The sequence below is a fragment of the Amblyomma mixtum genome, chromosome 3, assembly GCF_055824585.1.
Source record: "Amblyomma mixtum isolate Tamu chromosome 3, ASM5582458v1, whole genome shotgun sequence".
NCBI lineage: Eukaryota > Metazoa > Arthropoda > Arachnida > Ixodida > Ixodidae > Amblyomma > Amblyomma mixtum.
Genome location: NC_143014.1, coordinates 240,659,675 through 240,673,974, shown reverse-complemented (window position 1 = coordinate 240,673,974; position 14,300 = coordinate 240,659,675). Strand labels below are relative to the sequence as shown.

Below are 14,300 nucleotides of genomic sequence, written 5' to 3'. Positions count from 1 at the left end.
AAGGTTACACACGGTGGCCCGTGCAACGAGCGAAAAATATGCACCCTTCCACTTCTCAGCTTTTTCGCATGTTTCTTGCACCTGAAGTCGCCAAAAATTGTCATTCTTTTTATAACAGACTAAGGGGACACCCAGGTACTTCGCAGGAGGGGTCACCCAAGTCAAATTGGCAAAATTATACGAGGTTAATGACCACTCACTGTGCCAGAACTCTATGCACTTTCCCCAGTTAACTAAACTTCCGGTGACGGTCCCCGCAAGTTGCTGTGATACTTTCTTCACCTGAAACCCATGGACAGTCATTTCTTACAACGGACAGAGTGTTTCAATATAAACTGCACGAAAGCGCAATGGTTTAATTCCCATATATGCAGATGATCATTGTCTACTTTACATTCACAGATCCCTGCGAGTCCTCATACCCCTCCTGGCGCAGTGGTTCAGCGGATTAGCGATGCGCAACTGCCCTGCGATGACAGGTACTCCCAGTGGTAAGCCCCATGTTGCTCTTCCCGAGCGACCAATCATTAATTTAACTGCCACCTGCCACGGTGGGCAGGTTGTGATGACGCCGCAAGGTCATGTGACATAAGTGGACCACCTGCCTTCTAGGTTGCTCTCTGGGGACCACCCGCCATAGCCATGTTCGTGTTTTTTCGCTCACAACGCCGACGCCGACAACGCGACACATGATTTTCTGGAGAGCGGGGCCTTTAACGCTATCGCGTGAACAAAAGTAGGCTAATGGGGTAGCCCGGCTTGGAGCACCGAACGCTGCACATTAATAGGGGCCCCCAGTAACTTATTGATAACCAGCTGCATGGAGCAGCTCTGGAAACCATGGCCACGCCCTCTCTTATGACCGAACCGCCGTTGATATGATCGAGGTTAGCGAATAAAATAACAAGCGGGGCACAGTCAAAAGCTTTCTTTATTGGTCGAGTTGCACGACGGCGACGCAAGGGTGTGTGACGTCACAGCAGTGAGGCACGCATCGCATCTTGTATGTTGTTCTCAGTGAACGTTCCTTAATGCCGCCTGTTTGATGGCAGTCTACAATGTCTTTAATTATTGTCTGAAGCCGTCCTGCTAAAGCCTTCATAAAATATTGTAATCTACATTAGCCCTAGAACACTGCGACTGAGCTTTCCGAATGCGCGGGTTGTATTATATGAAGCATGGAAGAGGTAAATGTAGCCCAATCGTGATTTGTCGAACGTATTGACATTATTCGTGCATTGTATGGCTGCTTCATTGCCATACGCTTCCGCAGCAAGCTTTTTTGAGCCTTAAAACAAAGACGACGCGCTTATAACGTCATTCTTCTCGCGCAAAATGTCATCGAATCCTGTGTACACCGAAGCGCACTGCTTCGCAGCCGGCGCTGCCATGATCGTGGCAACATGCATTCGATATCTCCCGGCGGTGTACCGGCGCGGTCTTCTTTCCTCGCCGCCGCCACCGCGGGTCCTTTTTTTGCCGGGCGTGGCGGTACTGCGCCGGGCGGCGTCGTCTCCAGGATTCCTTTGCGACTGCAAATATTTTTTCTCACTCATTCCACGGTGCCGCTCTGTTGCTTCCTAGCACGGTCTGTTACTTCATAGCACCGCTTCGCTGCCAGACAGTACAATGCCATATACTCACGAAATGAAATTGTGTATATCCTTTACGCGCAGCACGAGACTCACCCAGTACACTTCTCGAAACGCGTCGTATACATACGGTAACATTCTCAGCTGCCGATCGCTCTGGTGCCACTAAGGCTTTCTTGAAGCAGCAGTCCTGGCCTCCGCACGGATAGCGACGGTGCTCTCGTTCACGAACAACGTTAACCATTAATTTTTTTCCCCTGTTGCGTACTCGCGCGGACTTCGGTTACAAAAGGCCCCAATTTGACAAGCAACAAACATGCCATCAAAAGTTAGTTACAGCGGAGCAGAGCGATACAGAGAGGATCATGGCGAGGACCTTGTTACCGAGTGCGAAATATTTAGTCCTTGAAATCTTCACAGGGCTGCCTTGTCCCATAGTTAGCCCTTTTGCTAAACTCACTTCGTATCCGAAGACTAACGGTCGTCGTTATTCTCGTAATGACGAAAAATCGCCTAGAGTGCAATTGGATTAGTTTCCTCTCATTATTGCTCTTTTTCGGGCACCCTTCAAAGCTGGGGCTCGCAGTATGCATAAGGTGTCCGGCTAGCAGGATCTGGAAGTGCACGTTGCCATGAGCTTTCCCTCGATAAAATATATTTTGATTTTATTGCCCTTTGGCTATGAAACCTTGATCATCCTTTAATCCGCGGGACTTTCACTGCCGCAGAACACAGTTAGGAATTGCCCAAATGCTGAAAAAGCACGCTCAGAGAGTCATGAGAAAATATGACATGCGAAGTAAAGGGGTACGTTCTGTCATACTGTTATACTTTTGTCTACCGGAGATGCCGCGATGTGTCCACTCTGGCCGACACCTGTGCATCAGAATGTGGGACCAAATATTTAGGGGAATCCCCCAAGGTGGAGTAGATTTGTAATAAGGGAGTAATTACTCATTGACGTCCCCTCGAGCGCAGCCATACGGCCACAAAGGAAAGCTATACAGCTTTCACAGAAACTTCGTCCTGGTCCGGGGTTCGAACCCGGGACCACCGCTACACCGGAGCAGTCGCTCTACCAATTGAGCTAACCGGGACGGCAAGCTTATGGTAGGGCGAGAGCGAATTGATCAATAACTTTCTGTGAAAGTTTCTGTGAAAGCTGTATAGCTTTCCTTTGTGGCCGTATGGCTGCACTCGGGTGGACGTCAATGAGTAATTACTCCCTTATTACAGAATGTGGGAGTTGTGCTACCGGTCCGCATCTCGGCCGTTATTTTATACCTTTGCCCACCTCGTCCGGGTTGTCCATATCGTCTCTTTCACACTCTTCCTTCATGCAGGGACGTTGTCTCCCTAGCTGCCCGTGATGAGTTCTGAGAAACTGGTTGCATCGCAGTTTTTTTCGTAATGCAGTCACAAGGCGCGAGGGGGAAGTAGCAGCGAGACCCTTCCTCGTACTGCTTAACCGGGCAACTCGTCCTAACAACACTCTGTCAATCTTCACTAGTCTCCAAAGCTTTCAAGGCATCAGATTATGTGCGCTCCATCCAACTGAGCTGCGCCGCGGTGGTCGCGCCATGTTGTCATGAGGAAGTATGAGTTTATCACGGAGCGTGCCTGCGCTTGCGATGCGTAATTACGACAGTTATTTCTTGTCTTTATAATACCACGCAGGGAAAATTTAGCTGATGACAGGTTTCTTCAGCGAGTCGCCCACTGATCAATTCCTTTCATGAGTTTGATACGTCGCTTCCACGTGGAGTATGATGCGTGCCACGTTTGTTACGGGTTCTGCCCGACAATTATGGCTGGCGCAGTTTCCTCGGCATTTTTACTATTTTTTTTATAGTGACAGCAGTATGAGGGACCTTTTCCGACTTATTGGCGTCGTCATTGGCGTTATAGTGAGTCGTGTCTGAAAAGTGCTGCGTTCATTTAGTGTACAATGAGAATGATTCCTGACTGAGGGCCCTGAGTCCATAGGGGACGCTATTGAGAATGTCCGATCTGCGGTGTGGCCCAGGTAGGCTTGGGAATAAGATACAGATCCCATGGTCGCTTCGTCGCCCCGGGAGATGGCAAAAAGTCTGGACGTTTTTTTGGTTATTTTTCGTTTTACGGAACACCTAAAACGCACTTTCGTGTTTCACATTAGAAAAATGCGCCTACCGAGACACTGTCGGATGTCTAAGAATGGCAGCTGGTAAGGAGATGGCTGACTTCTTCGACCATTGTAAAAACATGGCGACCGCTACGGGAAACACAAGGCGATGAGGCTTCGCGCAATTCTATAAATTATTTTAGCGGTGATTCACGGCCTGATTAACGGCAGGTGATATGAGCACTCCTATACCGTAATACGAAGCTCTAAGCCGGTGCCCGCTTCTGGCGCAAATGCAAAAATCGGGTCAGGGGGGGGGGGGGGGGGGACGGGCGGTAGAACACGCACTCGACTGCCGATAAGCTTATCAAGTACGTCGCTCCGCGCCCACTGCGATAACACGAGAAATGTCACACACGGCCAACAGATGAGTACTTGAAACGGCGATGTAACTTCAAACGCAATAGCAGTGAACTGCTCCAAGAAGAGGGAACTTCGAAAACGACAAGGTACTTACGCATTTGTGGCGTCAGTGCAGTTTCAATCGCAGCAGCAACGTGCACAACTAGGTATTACTCGGAACAGAGTGCAAAATCTTTCTTCCAGTCCATATACGGGAAAATACGATAGTCGATAGTTCCTTATTGCAAAGGAGTGGACTCCAAGAGACGGTAAACGTAGCAAGGTGCGGCAAGAGGGTCAAGTGGGGAGATGAGATTAGAGACTTTGTGGGGATACAGCAGCAGCAGCCGGCGCAAGGAAGTTTAATTGGAGTCCAGTGGTAGAGGTCCTTGTCCTTAGGAGAGACACGCCTTTAAAGTGACAAAAAATGACCAAAAATTTTAGTTCTTCACCCTAATTTTCATTCGCATTTACTTATTTTAGGTATTTATTTGTATGACTCATTTCCTATGCTCTCACAAGCTTCTATGCGGAAACCTACCGGGAAGTACTCCAAAATTTTTTTTATCAATTATGGCGGTGCATGCTGTATGTCTTGAGAGGTTAGAAAAGTCAGCATTTTTGAACCTTGCTATCTCTGTGGCGCCGCGACCGATCGGCGCTGTCTAGGGCTCAGCGGGAAGCTTGTTTCCTTGCCTTCGTATGTGGTTCCCCAGATCGAATCCCCGTCCAGAAGCAAATATACATAAAGGAAAAGTGTCAATGTGTCGTCATGTGACTATCGCGTGTCAGTATTGGTCTTCTCCTTGTTTACCCCTAGCAACCGGTCGATTATACGAAGGAATCTATGAAGCTTCGACTTCAACAAAGGTGTAACTACTCATTCGCATCCCCTTGAGCATAGCCATAAGGCTACAAAGGAATGCTATACAGCTTTCTAAAACTTCCCAGTTTTAGTTTTTAGAGCTTCCTAGTTTGTCCAGTGTTTGAACTGCGGCCGCCGCCTGTCTAGGGACGTCGATCTACAAACTAAGCTAACTATAGGATGACTAGCAGTGGGCAGGGCGAGGACGAATTGTTCAAGAATTCTAAGCGGGAACGGTGTCATTATAAACTAAGCTTATACTTCAGGACTAACCTTCGGCTTCGGCCAAATTGTGCGGATCTCCGTTGTAGGAGAGCCGGCGATTCACTCATTAGTCCCTTAACTTGGGCTCAAGGCACAAGATTCTGAGTCGGAGTGAGCCCAGGTGAGCATCAGTTCTTTGGAGTTTCAGTTTAAGCCCAAGTGGGTGAGTGAGCCTAAATTTGAGTTGACATGAGTCTGGGTTTGTCCAGTTGGTCCTAATTGTTCTCAAGTTCGCTTAGAATTCGCACCGCCTTTGCAGTGACCGGATTTCGACTGAGGGCGGTTTTCTTCTTTTATTTAATTAATAGCAGATGAATGAAAAGCCCGGTGTTGTTCGTTGCTGTTTTTATTCTTGATGATCGAACGTGTCCAACGGGAGGAAACACGGCTCAGTGCGTAAGGCTCACGACCGCCGCGTTTCCTGGGCTGCCTGACAAGAGGGTCGATACGCTCTCATTTCTTGAACCATCACGCCATTGTCCAAGGTTAACAGCGCAGAATGTAGACGTGCGCCTTCGTCTCCCGTGCCCGCCTATATTCTGTGCTCTTAGCTTCAGAATGTAAAACCAAGCAGCCTACCTGCTGTTCTGGCCACTGTCTGGACTTCACGCCAACAATGGCTTGGAGTTCATGAGGCCAGCTTGCATGGTGATCCGTCAGCAGTGTGGTTAACGGCCTTTAGTTCATCAAAAGCTTGATTCGGCGTTATAGTTCGGTTATCTACGTGTATCGGCGCGCTGCCGCAGTAGACCTAAGATGCATCTAATTTGGTAGATCGACCCCGCCGAGCTCACTGTAAAGGCTCATGGCGCTTGCAGTGTTGACCCGCCTCGCCGGAATGCTCATACACATGCGACTCAATATTTGCTCAGGCAGATTTTTTAATGAAGTGTGTAGCCACCAAAGAAAGTAAACGGGCATGGATGCAGTGGCCAAGGCTTATCGCTGCACGCTATATACACCCTTTTCCGTCTTACCCTCGCACCCAGTTCTTCGGAAGTGCGCCGACGGCCGACTGCCTTCCTCCCCTTTGGCTGTTTGGCCTGTGCGATCAGTGGTGCCCGCGCCATGTTTTCAGTGTCCTAGTCTGGCGCTTGGCACATTTTTGTCACGTTTCTGCTCTTTCGTGGATTTAGCGCTATGACAGTGGGCTCGAGATCCACTGGGAACCAATGCGTCGTCTTCGGATCCAACAACTACCGAAAGCGAAAAAAGTTAGAAATAGAAAAATGTTAAGCTCGCGGCCAGCCGCGCAGGCCGGCACTGTTGTTGCAGGATTTTTCAGCTGCATCGATTTCTTGCGGACGAAGAGCAGCGACGGCTTTGGGTTGCAAACGTTAACAGGAAAGACTTCTCGCTCTCTTTGTCATCTCGCGTCTGCTCGGAAAACTTCGTCGGTGCAAAAGGGGCTGGCATAAACACAACGCCAGTTTTTCATTTTGGGTACGAACGAAAGGGGAGTAACTGTTTCAATTATGTTTGAGATTTTTATGTTTTTAAGCAAACAAAGTATATCTTGAACTACTTTTACCGACGTGAAAGTTGGACGGTGACGCATCCCCAGGAATGCTTATGTGTCGACAAAAGCACGAAAAGCAAGTACCTTTGGCCGGTCAACGAACGTTGGCTTGTTGTACTTGTTGTAACACAGGTCTTAATCGAGACGCGATTTTTGCAGTCTAAACTCGCCAATGCAACACGGCGAAGCCACAATAAATGTGCCTTTTGGGTTTTCACGCAACTTTCTACAATAACTGCTTTTATCCAAAAGAATTGAGTCCTACGATCACGGTCTAGCCTGACGGCGGATAAAGTAACAGAATCTGCGCATGCATGGTACCGCTAGAAATGGATCGGCCGCGATCTATCCAGCAGCAGCTATGATTGGTGTGAAATAGAAAAGCGAATTCTGAAGAGTAAGTATAATTCCCCGGACGTATGCACTGGTGGTGGGAGTGCGAAGAGTCTGCGCAAGTATACGCGCGCACACATTCGAACAGAAACGGATGACCCAGAGCAGAGCGAATGTCCATCTCTAAAGGCGCCGCAGGATTTTCGCGCTTTTTCTTCGCAATCGGAATATAGCGATCTAAGAAACCATTCAAAGCAAAAGCCCTTATAACGAGTCGACTAACCTACAATGCTAATCACAGGCACAGCCAGCGTACTGCTGCGACTCGTCGAGCTTTTGCAGCTTCGTTGCTAACCGAAGTTCTGAGCATGACATCTCAGCGAGCTCGACTCCGCCTGAAGCAATAATTTTTCCCTTCATGCGCTCTGCAAGGCATGTTGACGGGCTAGTTGGTATTGCATCCTGAAACTGAAAAAAAAAACACCTAGGCGCAGATAATTTCACAAGGACAAAAAAGGACGAGGAGACAACGGACAGGCGCCGGATAAAGAGACAAAGAGACAGCGGACAGGCGCCTGTCCGTTGTCTCCTCGTCTCTTTTTGTCCTTGTGAAATTATTTGCGCCTAGGTGGTTTTTTTTCTTTCTTTTTTTCCAAGTTTCATGAACTCTGCAGCACCGAAATTAAAGCACACTAGAAAGAAAATAGCCGCCGTTGACCCACATGCGAATGCACCACTGCGTGATCCCACATTCCAGCATGGCGATGATATTGCCCCGATCTTAGACGGCGCTGCGTGTGCAAGATGGCTAAAGGTGGCAGCGCCCAGGTAAAATGGTGTATGGAGCGGCTGAATGTATCCCAACAGGTTTACACCGAAAGCAATACGAAAGGAAACATGCGACCGCTTGCCGATGCGGGCCAACGGCTTTTATATAATATGGCTCGCCCCGTAGCGCTTGCCGCCGCGCAGGACTCAAATTTTAAGAACAACATAAATTTTCAGAATGGCGCCTCCGCATTTCAAACAGGCACTGCGCACTAAACGAGAACACTGGCGAACATGGCTGGTGTAGTGCGTTTTAAGCAAACGGCCCGCAAGCATGATGGGGTGTGCCTCCACACTGCCAAGAAAAGCCAAAAACGCGTGATCGGCCTTTAAGGTGATTACTTTCACTTTTACGGGCAGAATTTCTGTCGCACCAGGTACTACACTTTTGAACTCCGTCCCACCTACTTCGGGGACAGAAGTACCCAGGAAACGCCGCCGCTGGATCAAGTGCATCGCTGCACCACCAGTCACCCAGCGGTCTGAGAAAGGAGCATCCATTTCGCGTGCCAATGGGTGCTTGCCTGGAAATGTCTGCTCTTAGATATGGTGCAAGAAGCAGCCCACACGATGAGTTGACAAGCTGACGTAGGCAATCTGCATTTCTTTTTGGGTTTTATGAGCAGCTCGCTGCTGCGGGCTGCCGGATCGTTGCTTCGCGCCTGTAAAGCTGAACGATCGGTACGCCGTTCCGGGGACATTCTCGGACGACCGCCCCTTCTAGCCGGAATGAACACGCCGACAAAAAACATACCGCCGCCAGCGATAAGTGCTTTTGAGAGCGCGCCCGCGTACTGGGAACTTCTATCCCTGATAGTACATGCGGACCGCGGGGTAAAAGCACTTTTTCAAAAGGTTACACAGTACACGTTAAAGAACCCCAGGTGGTCGAAATTTCCGGAGCCCTCCACTACGGCGTCCCTCATAGTCTGAGTCGCTTTGCGACGTTAAACCCCATAAACCAACCAACCAATCTTATAGGCCCGATTGACGCTTGACAAATATGCCATTGCAAAGAACACCAACAAAAAAAAAAGGCTTCTCGCGCACAGTACATCAGCATCAGCGCATATTTTTTAGCTTGTCAGGATGCGATCGCATGAGAAGCTTTAAGTGCAAGCTGTGTCTCTTTCTGCTGCGGTCACGGCTGCGGTTGAAAGGAGCAATAGCATAACACTGCACGTGCATGTTCTAGATATGTGTTTTCATTACAGTCTGCCTTTATGAAATGGGGCTCGCATAGCGCAATATCTCGCTAATTTCTCTACACGCCAAGTGTATCAAAGCGTTAGCCAGCGATATTAAATGACTGAAGTGACCACAGACCACGAATGATCTGTGCCTGCGCCGCCGCGGTGGCTCAGTGGTTAAGGCGCCCGTCTACCGAGTCTCAGTACCCGGGTTCGAATTCGATCGCGGCAGCCGCGTTTTGATGGAGGCGGAACGCAAAAGGCGCCCGTGGGCTGTGCGATGTCAGTGCACATTAACGATCCCCAGGTGGTCGAAATTATTCCGGAGACCTCCACTACGGCACCTCTTTCTCTCTTTCTTCGTTCACTCCCACCTTCCTTCCTCCCTTCCCTTACGGCGCGATTCAGGTGTCTACCGAGATATGTGAGACAGATACTGCGCCATTTCCTTTGCTCAAAAACCAGTTTACCAACCAATTTGCGCCTGTGGTCCAGTCCGTCAAACCCAGCCTTATTACGCTAAGGTAGTAAAGTAGAAATGGAGTTATTTCTGGGCTACATAGTGGTGATATGAAGGTAAAGTGATTTCGGAAGGAGCAGTTATCTCACAGGAAAATTCAAAACGAAATTGAACGTCGTGGTAGTCAAACTGGGTTACTGTTATGATCGTTGACCCTATCGTATCACGACGCATCACGGAAAAAGCTGACTAGAGCGTTCTGTAAAACTGAAAAACTAGGCAGTTTTACATACTTCAATGTTAATCAGCGTGCTCGCTGCGCGTATGTGCAAAGAAAACAATGTTGCTCCTAAACCAATTCTGGGCTTTGCGTCGCGACTGGCGTTGCGCCGCCGGTAACGCGGCTCTGCAGAGGATGAAAACGCCACGCGCCTGGCAACAATTCAGAGTTCATGAGTCGCCGCTTCCAAGACGGAACTGAGTGTCTTCTGCCCTAGACAAAACGCTTAAAATCGACGCGATATGCACAGCCTAAACTGGTGCAGCCATCGACAAGATAACCTGGAATGAGTCAGTGATAACAAAGACCACCAGGGGTTGCGTGCAACCGCTAGAACATGAAGCAACAACGAGATATAGACGCCGGCATGAGAGCGCTGCCAGATGGAATGACCTTGCCGTGATAACGATTGCGAAAACATTTGCGAAAATAATCGGCAGTAGTAAAACACCAAAAATTGTGCTATTAGGAATCCCTCGGTGCTGGACCATAGACCGGAAACTGGTGTCTTTGGGTGTACAAGATTCGCCAGAAAAAAAAAAAGAGATCGCGGTTCTTCGGTGAAGCTGCGTTGATTCGCGACCTTGTGGAATTTAAGAGGCATTCTGCGTTAATGTCTGAGCATTTTCGCGCCAAATTTGTGCGCTAGCTCACCAGGGCTCCGAATATCGAGAAACTCCTTTGCAGGCTTCATTAGACCACGAAAGTGTTCCGTTTGCTTCAGACGCGAGTCGAGTTTCTGCGTGGCCGACTGTACGACCGCTGTTAATGCCCCGTGAAAATAGCAAACGTGGTTAGAAAACCAGCTGTAGCACAGCAGAAGACGAAAGACACGGAAACGGAGATGCGAGAGCGCCAGTGCAGTTCGTCTCTGTTTCTGTATCCCTCAACCGTCTTCTGCTGTGCAACAGTTTTTCTAACAACCATGCACCAACAAGCCAAACAAGCAACGCTGCTGACCAAATGTGGCCCTCCATAGGGCACTAATAAATGAATACACGGACTAGTTGCGTTACTGCAGCGGCTCGAAAACTGTCTAAACAGCCTGTGCTGCCTGAACATGTTGGCCCAATCGCATTGCAGTGGTTCTCATTCTCGCCGTGAGTGATCTGAGGAATGGACTGTGTGTTGTTGCAGTACTATAAACGCATATGGTGGCCCAGATTATGCAGAAAGAGCTACTATAATTTCACGCTTCCAGCACTTACCCAGCCAAGCTGAATGAGATTTATAGTGCGCTGTTGCGTTCAGAAAAAATCCGGCTATCACTCTTTCAAATAGCCGCCACGGTGGCTCAGTGGTTATGGTGCTCGGCTACTGGTTCGAAAGACGCGGGCTCGATCCCGGCCGCGATTGATGGAGGCGAAATTCTAGGGGCCCATGTGCTTTGCGATGTCAGTGCACGTTAAAGAACCCCAGGTGGTCGAAATTTACTGAGTCCTTCACTACGGCGTCTCTCATAGTCTGGGCCGCTTTGGGACGCTAAACCCCATAAACCAGAACCAAACAAACACTCTTTAAAAGGAACGGGAAATAACAAAATAGATGTACAAACGTAAAGTGTGTGTTAGTGATTTTTCACAAATATTTAGATAGATATAGCTGAGCCTGCAGTATACAGGTAACCTGCAATGCCGAGGTGGGGGTGCTGATGCTTAATTGTACCGCTAGAAGCTTCCGACCACAGCCGCTGGGGTGGCGGCAACAAGGAGACATTTCACACTATATATAGGCACGACGCGTATGTTTGATATTGCTCCATATCAATGTGCCCAGTGACGCAGTTGCGCTAATTGTGACCTTGGCAGAGGCGGACGCTCGTGCCCCGAGATATGCGATAGTGGGTGGCGTCGCAAAACTGCTTTAAGTATCGCGTGTTGCGGAAATATACGCGCCCCGTAAAATGATTCTTTCAGCTAAACGGGCTCATTGTTCGAGCTCACATTTCGCACAGAAATGGCATTTGGTCGGCAGAATTGTTTAATACCACGTTTGCTTGGGGTACCTACCTGATTCGAACAGAATAAGTCGGATATTCACATCGTCTGCGGCGACGACGAAGGAAATTAAGCCGCTCTGTCAGCGATCGCACTGGTGGCGCCATCTCGTTTGTTCGCCGCGAAGTTTAAGCAAATGTGGGGGATGTTTGCGGGAAGTTTGAAGGCTCTCTTTCAAATGTTTTTTAATTGGTCACAAAAAACGCAGTTTGGCAAAAACTGCGCGAAATTCGCAACGTTTCGAATGCCTTTAGCAATAAATCTTTTCGAGCTTCGAGTGTCGTCTGCTTTCGTCTGTTCGCTACCGGTGCGGTTTGATGTCGTACACTGCCACAGAATAAACGCTATGAGCGCTCTGACACCCTCCTGAAAGCATTTTTGCATTATGCTATCTGTGTAGATACCATTTGGTTCTCCTTTATTTGCAGAGGATCGGGTAAGGAGTAGCGGCGGTGCGTTAGCTCCCACCAGGCAGGATTTTGGTGGCCCTGATAAGGGCCGTTTCGCGACTTGTTCTTGAGATCCTGTGCAGCTCAGACGTCAAAGTGGCCGCCGTTGGCTTGGATGCACCTCTCCAGGCGCTCTTCATAGTTTCTGAACACGTTTGCCCGCATTTCATCAGTGATCTGGTCAAACGCGTCCTCAATGCGGGCCTTGAGCGCAGCGATGCTCGTCAGTGTGCCGGCGCTGTATACAAGCGATTTTATGAAGCCCCAAACAAAAAAATCGCACGGGGTGAGATCAGGTGACCTCGGAGGCCAGGGCATGTTTTCGGACCCGCGGCCCATCCACTTGCGCGTGAAATTCTCATCCAAAAAACGCCGAACCTTTGAGGCGCAGTGCGCTGGGGCACCGTCGTGCTGGAAAATGCACACCTCTTGCTGCATGTGTCTTTCGTTCAGTTCAGGCAGAACATCGTTCTGCAGCAGCGACAGGTAAGAGTCGGCAGTGACAGTATCACTGAAAAAAAATGGTCCTACGACCCCTTCTCTCCAAATCCCGCACCAAACTGCCACACCTGGAGAGTGAACAGGACGTGTTGTTGAAAACCTGGGGTTTTCCCGGGACCACTGGCGCGTATTTTGCCTGTTCACTGCGCCGTCAAGATGGAAAATAGATTCATCAGTGAACAGTATGAACTGCAGATGTCCAGGGTCTGCAGCAATTCTTCTCTGTTCTGCGCGACAGAACTCCAATCGTTGTGCCAGGTCCTGGGCGGTAAGCTCTTGGAGCACGCGAACTTTGAAAGGACGCAGCCCTTTCTTCCTAAGGTGTCGGCTCACTGTTGACGCTGTGGTGCCGAATAGCAAACCTGCGCGTCGGCAGGAAAGCCGTGGGTTTGAGTCGAAAGCGCCCTCAATTGCATCAGCAATAAAACTCCTGGAGCTTCCAACATCGCATCTTTTCGTTCTTCCGACAGTTCCAGTTGACAGAAACTTGTCGACCCACCTTTTCAGAGATTCTCGATGCGGCGGTCGACGATGGAACTCCGCACGAAACTTCTTACGCACGAAGCGCATGGAATTGGATGCGCACATCCATGACACGGCCATGGCCTTCTCTTCGTCAGTGTACGGTCTCATTTGTCGGTAGTAAGCTTCCGTACTTTAAGAAAGAAGGCAAGACTGAAAGCACAGACTCAGAAGCTGCAGTCGGTAGCGAACAGACGAAAGCAGACGACACTCGAAGCTCGAAAAGATTTATTGCTAAAGGCATTCGAAACGTTGCGAATTTCGCGCAGTTTTTGCCAAACTGCGTTTTTTGTGACCAATTAAAAAACATTTGAAGGAGAGCCTTCAAACTTCCCGCAAACATCCCCCACATTTGCTTAAACTTCGCGGCGAACAAACGAGATGGCGCCACCAGTGCGATCGCTGACAGAGCGGCTTAATTTCCTTCGTCGTCGCCGCAGACGATGTGAATATCCGACTTATTCTGTTCGAATCAGGTAAGTGCCCCAAGCAAACGTGGTATTAAACAATTCTGCCGACCAAATGCCATTTCTGTGCGAAATTTGAGCTCGAACAATGCGCCCGTTTAGCTGAAAGAATCATTTTACGGGGCGCGTATATTTCCGCAACAGTCGATACAATCATGGACAAGAATTTGCGGGACGTGGGTTCGCGGAAAGAAATTGATTTCTGTGCGGTCGAGCCAAGGAGTTCAACAAGAAGCATTGCAGCACTGGGAGAAAATTGCTCTTCAACCTCTGGAAAAATGCTAGCTGACTTATCAGCGAGGTGCGCAAATACTTTTTTTTGCCTCCGAATCCGCATCCCACAAATTTTTGTTCATGGCTGTATGCATAGTGTCCAAAGCTTCTTCCCTTCGCTTCCCAGCGCGGGAAAGTTCACTGCAAGGCCCCTATCACAGCACCGAGTATGCCCGCCTATGCTGTTATAGGGCAGCGCTAGTGAACAATCCGAAGGTACGGGTGCCCAGAAACGTTGCCGAAAACACGATAAA

At 49.2% G+C, this 14,300-nt stretch overlaps 1 protein-coding gene and 1 long non-coding RNA gene across 3 annotated transcripts in view; one reads left to right on the top strand and one right to left on the bottom strand.

Moving 5' to 3' along the window:
- The window catches only part of LOC149354150 (uncharacterized), a 110,420-nt gene that overhangs the window by 89,036 nt on the left and 7,084 nt on the right, over nucleotides 1–14,300 (bottom strand). The window lies entirely within an intron of this gene.
- Nucleotides 4,148–14,300, top strand: part of LOC149354149 (uncharacterized) — a 29,501-nt gene continuing 19,348 nt past the window's right edge. The window contains exon 1 of the long non-coding RNA XR_016291194.1: nucleotides 4,148–4,205. This is a non-coding gene — a long non-coding RNA (uncharacterized LOC149354149). The remainder of the gene's footprint in view (nucleotides 4,206–14,300) is intronic.